This window comes from Podarcis erhardii (genome assembly GCF_964252035.2).
Source record: "Podarcis erhardii genome assembly, chromosome: 13".
Taxonomy (NCBI): Eukaryota; Metazoa; Chordata; class Lepidosauria; order Squamata; family Lacertidae; genus Podarcis; species Podarcis erhardii.
In genome coordinates this window covers 21,644,153-21,654,034 of record NC_138502.1, presented here as the reverse complement: position 1 = coordinate 21,654,034, position 9,882 = coordinate 21,644,153, and positions in this window count along the sequence as shown.

The following is a 9,882-nucleotide window of genomic DNA, read 5'->3' as shown; positions in this document are numbered from 1 at the left end:
CAAGAATAGTTATATTTCCAGATGTCTAGTTAACTATAGAAGTTAGTAGCAATTCATCCTTTCATCTTCTTGCACTTTTTACCTGACAACACAATAGTATCATCTCTTTCCCTTGATCACACTTTCCCATTCACTGTCTAAATGCCTCTCTGTGTTTTCTTTTTAAAAATATTTTTAAGAATCTTTAATACAAACGATCTTCATAGATATTCAATGAATCTATGTTCTCTGTTTTACTGAGGTCAACTCGGGTGGTGAATGATAAAGGATGAAAAAGTTAATCACACCAGGCAGTGTAGAATGGAAGAGAAATTTGATCAGTATATTCTTTTACATGATTGAAGTAGGCCTGAATGTCTGTTTTGGGGGAAGATTCCCTTTGTCTAGTTGGCTTTTTATTTCTGCCTTCCACTGTATTAATCCAGGTTTAATATAGTGTTGATTGTTCTTTGTTATTATTATGCTGATATATTTCTTGAGCCAAAATGCATTCGCTGGTCTCCTGATGGTTTATTTAAATGAAGTATTTTTAAAAGAATTTTAATTTCTCTCTTTGGGCACTACCCTCTCACCCACTGGAGCAAGTGAAGAATCTCATTTTCACTGTGAATATATCAATAATAAATACTTAAGCCTATTAATATCAATTGGTGTCTCAATACCCTTCTTGTCGGAGATCATCCCATCTGGACACAGAGCACAGTCATAGCAGCAAAATTTCTCTCCTTCCTTCTTTTTCCTGCTAGAGCCCGGATAGCAGCTGTCAGTGCAAACAGAACGAGGCAGAACCTATATAGAAACATGAAAGATGATCAGCAATAAGTGTGCTTTTCTTTAGAGTGGTAGATTTGCAAAGAGTCTGACCCAATCTGGCGAAGGGCATGAGAGAGCTGTCTCTCCACGGTGCCATGGTTTAAATTTCCCACAGTCATGCCCTCCTTTGGCATGATTAGTTAGTGGTGCCTGGCCTCTGAGAGGGGTCCCACCCAGCTCCACTGATGGGGTGATGCGACAGTGAGGAAGTGCAAGTCTCCGTACCTGGTCGGATCACTTGCTGGGCTTGGGGCCTGGCTGCAACTCCACACACCAAATAAGGTGAGCAGACTTGCTGGCACTGAACAAAGTCATTTGACATGCTATCAATTTTCTCAATGTCAGCTTGGAATGGAATTTCAGAGACTTTTGAAGGCCTGCCTCAGCAGTGAGGGAATGTCAAATCACAGAATCTGATGGAGTTGCCTGAGCTGTCTTTTGACATCACACCACTTTGCTGAATAGTGAGGGCAGGCATTATATTCAAAGGGGGGGGGGGGGATATGAAGATGGGAAGATGTGTGTTTCTCCATTTGAGCTTGTTTTCTCCTCTAAATATATAATTTTAAAACAAAATCAAGAGCATATGAATGAATCTGTTCACAGCTGCTATATTCACAACTAAACATACCGGTAATTACATCTGAGAAACATTGAAGTTTTATGACTGACAGTAATGGTACAACTCTGAAAGTAACCATTTAAGTTATATCTGCCCTCATTCCCAGGATGTAAAAATAACCAGGAAGGTTATAAAGTCCCTTTGAAGATAAGACCTGGTTAATGATGTAACAAGAGATTCTGTGACTTTTTTGAAGGATAAACAATGGATATGCATGATAATTTTTGAACAGTTTCCTGGTTTATTCATTTATTTAAAGATATGCAAGCATGAACTCAAAAAGCCCACATGAACTACTTTGAAAATATGGATTAATCCTCATAAAGAAGGAATTTAAAATAGCAGCAGCAGCAGCAAAAAAGAAAGAAAGAAAGAAAGAAAGAAAGAAAGAAAGAAAGAAAGATGGATGAATGCTGTCAAACACAATTCTGTACCTTAAGAGATGACAGAATGCTGAATTGGCTTAAATGACATTTTCTTTCTTAAACATCCAAACATTCCCCACAAGAGAAACTTGCAAATGATCTTGGAGAGAATGCAAGGACATATCAAGGTGTAAGCAGAATACCCCTTTCTTAAGGGAAGAGGTACATATGGTAATTTACAAGTTCACTATATGTAGATTTTGTCTCACCAGCAACTGGACATAGCTACAGATTACTTTTACACAGTTCAAAATAATGACATAATTATTATTATATAATAATAGAAAGGGATGTTATTGTTAGTTTTTTGTTTTATTATCCATTTTGTGTATTTATCTTGTATTTGTATTCTGCGAACTGTCCTGAGTTCTATGGATGAGGGGAGCTATACACATTTAATAAAAGATAAATGATAATAATATTATGTCTTACCTGATTAAAGCTTTGGTGCCACACAATCTGGTCATAATTCATTGTCAATTCATCACCTAGAGGAGCCTGAGGTTCTAGCCTTCCAACTTTTACTCTGACCACTGAGCCATTGGGGAACATCATCCAGTTTGTAATATCAAAGCCTGCAACTAATTCTCTATTTTCATTAAAGTGGATCGTGTCTCCAACACTGTTATTGAATATGATGCTTCTTAGAAAACGATGAACCTAGATTCAAAATGAGTATGAAGAATGGGGTAACTATGTTTTAAATGATTTCAGTGAGATTCACAAAGCGCTATCTTATTACTACTATTTTTTACCGTAGGAAAGCAATTGAGAGAGAGAGATTTGCTTTTGCAATGGGACCATCTTCACTCAGCTGCACCTCCTAAATTTTCTCTGGAGGGTTGTGTCATGATATTGATGGATAATGAAGGGGAAGAGGAGAGACAGGCAGAGGAAGGGGGGCAGGAAGTGATGGTGGAGGAAAGAAGGGAAAGTGAGGAGAACGACTCACAGATGTTGGACCAGAGCCTCAACACCGCACAGGAAGCTCTGGCACGGACAGCGAAGCAATGCCTGTTCCATCTGCCCAGGAAAGGAGAGTGTTAAAGAGGAGGGGACAGAGACATCACATGAGAATTTCACGCCTTTTCTACTGGAGAAGAGGCGGCCATAAGGCACTCCAAGAATCTGAGCCGGAGGATTCAGATGCATGACTATGTGTCCTGCTTGTACAGATGTAAAATAAAGGATGCATATATGTATCCCTGAGTGAGCAGAGGCATTTCTTGCGGAGAGCGCTCACAAGCTATCACAGGTTGGAGGAGTCCGTCAAACATCTTTACAGAAAATGCAGAGAGAGAAGATGGAGTAGGAGGGAGATGACCTTGTGCACACTCCAGTTTAGCACTAGGTTGAATTCCTCTCTACATGTCGGGACCTATCCACCAAGCTTTCATTTCCTTTCATTTGCTTTGATGTGAGTTTCTTATTGCAAATAATTTTGAAACGGACTACATCATAATGAGAGCAACACTATTGATCAATACGGGTTCATAAAATACAACAAAATAACCTGAGTGATTTTTTGTTTAATGGAGACATATGGAGCCGTTAATCTCTGCTTGTTTGCCTGCTTTCTAATAAATAAATAAGTAAATATTGGATTTTCATTCCTACCTAAAGACAGTTGCAAATCCAGAAATACCCACTTCCAAATAACATTCTATAATTGGAGCTGGATTAACATTTACAAGAACAATAACATGAAAACAACTTCAGTACACTGTTTCCTGAAACAGTTCCCTTTACCTCTGTATTAAAAGCTAGCTTACTTTTTTTTTTTTTAAAGTAAGCTAGCTTTTAATACAGAGGTAAAGGGAACTGTGTACTGAAGTTGTTTTCATGTTATTGTTCTTGTATAATTCAGTGTTTGATTGTTGTTGTTTGTTTTTTTTTTAAAAAAATCAAACACTGAATTATCATTACCTGCCATGGTTGCACATTCTGTAATAACAATCTGTTCCTTTTATCCAAACTTCTACGCCTTGAGGTGGATTTGTAAATGGCTTGCAAAGCATGTGCAACAGCATAGACAGCATTGTAGATACTGTAGCTGTGACCTGTCATTTTCATTTCAAATAATATTCCAGGAATGCTCTCCAGCTTTTCCTCTCCTGTACAGGCACTCTCCTCATCCTCCATGAGCATTTTTAATGAACAGTTGAAGGCCTGTTCCCAGAAGTCCTGGATAAAACCATCTCCCTTCGACCAGGAAGGATTTAATGTTTGAATGAATTCTTGGAATCCTAATGGCTGATCTGAGTGAACACTGAAGGATAAGGAGCCATGGAAAGTTTGCATTTCCCAATTCTTTTGAAGAGACATTGATGTGAAATCCCAGTGAGATGTAATAATCCATACTTTCTCGAGAGGAGGCAACTCAGTGAAATGTGCTAGAAATAGCAATATTCTCAAAACTCGAAAGGATGGGTTTTCTCCATGTACAAAAAATGTGTTGGCTTTTCTTTGAATGATAATTGCATAACTGTTCCAGTGTTGTAGAAGCAACTGTATGAGCTGTTCCACGTAACTCCATCGTGGTAATCTTATAATAAAAGCATAGCAGATGTCATTCTCAGAAAGCAAAGGCAGCATTGTCTGTAGGAATCTGTCCCCTTTGTCATTGTCCACAGCTGAAAGCCCAACCCATGTCCATCCAAAATGCTGAAATAACCAGACAGCTCCCATGTACTGGTGGGCTTCATTTGGGACCATATGGTACAAGAAAGGGGAAATTATTCTCTCATCCTGTGATGGCAAAAATGTTCCATAAGTGAGCTGAAATAAAAATTAAAGGGATTATTTTCAGGTGAGGAGAACAGCTACATTGTAGAATCATAGCACTGGCACTGGACACCTGGTCTTATTGTAATGAAATACTCCTTCCTTAGGCATATAAGTGTGCCTGGGCTACAACTGTAGCCAGGTTCTCCATAGCCACATGGGTTTTTATAGCTGGACCACTAATCAAAACTGTTGAATGGTACTCTTCAGTACCTATGCCACTGAGCCTTTAGTAACAACAATGGATTAATAAAATAATAATAATAATAATAATAATAATAATAATAATAATAATAATAATATTTCTGCCCCGCCCATCTGGCTGGGTTTCCCCAGCTACTTTGGGCGGCTTTCAACTGAACATTAAAAACAGAATAGAACTTCAAACAGGGTTGCCTTCAGATGTCTTCTAAAAGTCTGATAGTTGTTTATTTCCTTGACATCTGATGGAAGGGTGTTCCACAGGGCGGGCGCCACTACTGAGAAGTCCTTCTGTCTGGTTATGCGGTCATGTTATATGGGATCAATTTCAATCTGTTACCTCCAAGGATGTGGACAGGCTGCTTGGATGAGTGAAACCAGCCACCAGCCACCTGTCTCCTTGATCCTTGTCCATCCTGGTTGATAAAAGCAAGCCAGGAAGGGATGGGTGATGGGCTCTGTGGGGTGGTGAATGCTTCCCTCTGCGAGGGTGCCTTCCCAGATTAGCTGAAAGAGGCAGTCCTTAAACCGCTTCTTAAAAAAAACATCTTTAGACCCGGCCAATATGGCCAACTATTGCCCAGTCTCAAATCTTCTATTCTTGGGCAAGGTTATTAAGCGGGTGGTTGCTGAACAACTCCAAGCAGGATTCAGGCCTCACCATGGGACTGAAACTGCCTTGGTCATGCTGGTCGATGATCTCCAGAGGGCTAGGGAAAAAGGTGAAAACTGTTTCCTAGTTCTGCTGGATCTCTCATAGGCCTTTGACACCATCAACCATAACATCCTTCTGGACCGTCTAGAGGGGCTGGGAGCTGGGGGCACAGTTATACAGTGGTTCCTCTCCTTTCTCCTGGGCCGTGTCCAGAAAGTGGTGTTGGGAGATGAGTGTTCAGACCCTAGGGCTTTCACTTGTGGGGTGCCTCAGGGTTCCATCCTTTCCCCCATGCTTTTTAATATCTATATGAAGCTCAGGAGAAAGGAGCGGAACCACTGTATAAACAGTGCCCCTGGCTGCCAGCTCCTCAAGACGGTCCAGAAGGATGTCATGATCGATGGTCTCAAAAGCTGCTGAGATATACAGCAGAAATAGGAAACAGCTTCAACCTTTGTCCCTAGCCCGCAAGAGATCATCAACCAGCGCAACCAAGGCAATTTCAGTCCCATGATGAGGCTTGAATTGTGATCAAGGATGAGCACCAAACTATGGGCCCACTCTTTCAGAGGCAGAGTGGTGTCTCTTTAAGAGTGGGCTGCATATCAATCAGCCATACCACATGCCCACTTAGTAGCAGAAACACATTCTTGTCTGAATTAATCTTTTCTTTTTTGGCCCTCATCCAGTCCATTATTGCAACCAGATAACAATTCAGAAAATCCAATACTTCAGCAGCAGAATTTCAATTTTATTCTTGCCTACTGAGGTCTTATTCTTCCCAAGTGGATGACATTGGGATTCCTTCCAGCTCTTCATGTAAGTATTTGAAGAAAATGCTGAAGTATTCTTGGTGCAAGACAGAACCCTGCACCACACACCTCAAAACCTCACTTCATTTAAAGAGGAGAAATTGATAATCACTCCTTTAGAATCCTGTTGTATTGTACTGTAAGTCCATCTATTGGTATCACCATCAAGTATTTAACCAATTTTCTCACCAAATCATCAAAAGAAACTTTACATAATGTGTTCCTGAAATCAGGAGGGTATATCACAATTGTGAAATCTCCAGGCCTTCATGCACTAAACATACCTGAGGAGTCTTCTTGCTTGCCAAAATCACTGCAATGTTAGCAGAGATCTCAGAGAAACATTCTCCAATGAGTGCTATCATATTGTTTTGGTTGTGACAGCTGAAGTTGGGGACAAATCTTTGTTGTGTGGAAAGGAGGCTCAGAGTGGCCTTGTAGGTCATCTTTGCACTGAAGTAACTATTGAGGATGTGAAAGCCAAGAGAGATGTTTGGCAAGATTGTGGGATTCTCATTGATTTCTTTGACAGCAAATGCTAAAGCCAGAATATGCTGGTAGTTCTTAGGCACTGAACTGTAATAAGGATTATAGCTTTTTAATAAAATGACCACAGCAATGACAACAAGGATCTTCATCATCTTCTGAATCCTTGCAAGGCTGAGGCAAAACATGGGACCATATAAGACAATAGATTTTTTTTAAAAAAATGACATCTGAAGTAGACATATTCCCCCTGAATAGCCACGTTCTTTAAATGTGTTGAGATCATTCTGGATGTTAATATATTGTTCTACAAACCTATTCTCCACATTCAATCACATGCCCTCACTGGCAAACACAACAATCCAAAGTGTCTCTCTCTCTCTGTGTGTTTATCTTCATGCTGATTCCATACAAAATCAGCCATATTAGGTCATTTGAAATTAATGGACATGACTAATTGGGGCTTAATGAGATCAGGGAATCTAACTTAATGTATGTAGATTTGGGGTATGTGTTGCATTTGAATGAAGACAGATTATTAATAGAGATTCAAGATTCAATCAGGCTCCCTCCACATTGTTTCAAACCAAATCTAGGTCTTGCAAAGCATCCTGCTATATATGGGGACAAAAAGGGTGATTGCCACTGCCTCCGAATTATTTGCAACATTTCTTCCCAAGTGCTGATAATTGATTATTTGTATGGTGGCTGCATGCCAAATTCTCAAATTACTTTCTACCCCCACCTCATCCCATGATTTACAGTTGGAAGTTTGCAGGTTCCCCTTTTCTCATGGAATAAAGTTAACAAATTCTTACAACACATTATGATATCTTCTCATTTAGTGTGACCTGAACATAAAATGAGAGAGAGTAAAGAAATTATGACTTACATAGGTTCATCAATCAATGTCTGCATAGGCTGTTCTGTGAAAGAGAGGTTATCGTAGTTTAAGAACACCTGGGAAACAATCTCCCCAATGATTATATCACCTGGCTTAAAAAAGTTATGAGGAATAGGGAGAGGATCATCATATATGCTGCAGTTAATGGAATGTGTTTTGGATGCAGTTTGACACAACAGTGCAAGCAGCAACACGACCACTAGCATGATCCTGGTGAGAAAATTTTGCCTCCCAAAATAGGTTACCATGTTTCAGAATCAGTTGGTGGAAAACATACCTGCACATAAAAAGGGGAACAGACCCAGCAGAGAATGATACACTCCTACCTATGCCTGGATCCAATTCTCAAAAACACAAGGTTTTATATCTTTTTTATATTTTGGTTGTGGAGCTTGCTAATGACGTCTCTCTGTCTATCGTGTTAAGAGAATTGAGACCAGTGATTTTGAGAAAGATAGCTGTGATTACAGTTTCCCAAGAGGGATGATGTCGTTTGAAGTTGAATCATGCTTGACACAAACTACTAGGAGTTTTGTAACCATTGTGTATAGCTCCACTACCCAATCTTGTATACCCCAGGCCCCATCATCAATGGTAACAAATGCTGACGAGAGATCAAAATGCAGTAGTAAGTTTGCACTTCCCCTGTCCTGCTCTCTGCAAAGGCCATCCATCAGAGTGACCAAGGCAACCATGGCCAGGCCTGAACCCAGATTGGAATGGATTTAAATAATCTGCATCCTCCAAAAATGCTTGTAGCTGCCCACACGGTTCTCACCACCACTCCCCTCCCTCAAGGGGGGTATTGGCAACTGGCTGATATCTTTTGCAATCCAAAGGGATTTGAATTCCAATGTGGTCCAAACTTCTTTGCAGTCACCTACCGTGATTGTCTGGAGGCGGTTGGAGGATGGATGGCGGCTAACAGATTGAGGTTGAATCCTGACAAGACAGAAGTACTGTTTTTGGGGGACAGGAGGCGGGCAGGTGTGGAGGATTCCCTGGTCCTGAATGGGGTAACTGTGCCCCTGAAGGACCAGGTGCACAGCCTGGGAGTCATTTTGGACTCACAGCTGTCCATGTAGGCACAGGTCAAATCTGTATCCAGGGCAGCTGTTTACCAGCTCCATCTGGTATGTAGGCTGAGACCCTATCTGCCTGCAGACTGTCTCGCCAGAGTGGTGCATGCTCTGGTTATCTCCCGCTTGGACTACTGCAATGCGCTCTACGTGGGGCTACCTTTGAAGGTGACCCGGAAACTACAACTAATCCAGAATGCGGCAGCTAGACTGGTGACTGGGAGCAGCCGCCGAGACCATATAACACCAGTCTTGAAAGACCTACATTGGCTCCCAGTACGTTTCCGAGCACACAATTCAAAGTGTTGGTGCTGACCTTTAAAGCCCTAAACGGCCTTGGTCCAGTATATCTGAAGGAGCGTCTCCTCCCCCATCGTTCTGCCCGGACACTGAGGTCCAGCTCCGAGGGCCTTCTGGCGGTTCCCTCACTCCGAGAGGCCAAGTTACAGGGAACCAGGCAGAGGGCCTTCTTGGTAGTGGCGCCCGCCCTGTGGAACGCCCTCCCATCAGATGTCAAAGCGATAAACAACTACCTGACATTCAGAAGACATCTTAAGGCAGCCCTGTTCAGGGAAGTTTTTAATATGTGACATTTTAGTGTATTTTTCATCTTTGTTGGAAGCTGCCCAGATGGGCAGGGTACAAATAAATTATTATTGTTGTTGTTGTTATTGTTGTTGTTGTTGTAAAAATTCATGTTGTTGGCCAAGAGGGAGTAGCCTGTAGTAGCACAGGCTCTTTTAAAGATAAAATATGCTTGTTTGGGCTCTCTTTCTGTTGCATCTATCCTGCAGGGAAACTCAGGCAAGTGGTTAAATTCACCACAGAAAACAACTATTTAGCAGAGTTGTCTTTACAAGACCAACATATACCACTATGCATACACACACTATTTACAGATTGTCCAAATAATTTGCTCTCACTGAGGCCATAGATGATTCTATGCTTCAATGTCTTTGCTGTGTTAAAATCCACACCCAAGTCCTAAGTTCAAAGTCCTGCAAATGATAGAGCTTGCTGAAGGCAACCCTGTTTAGGGAACCTTTTAAGGTTTGATGTTTTATATTGATGTTTTATATTTATATATATATATGTTTTTAA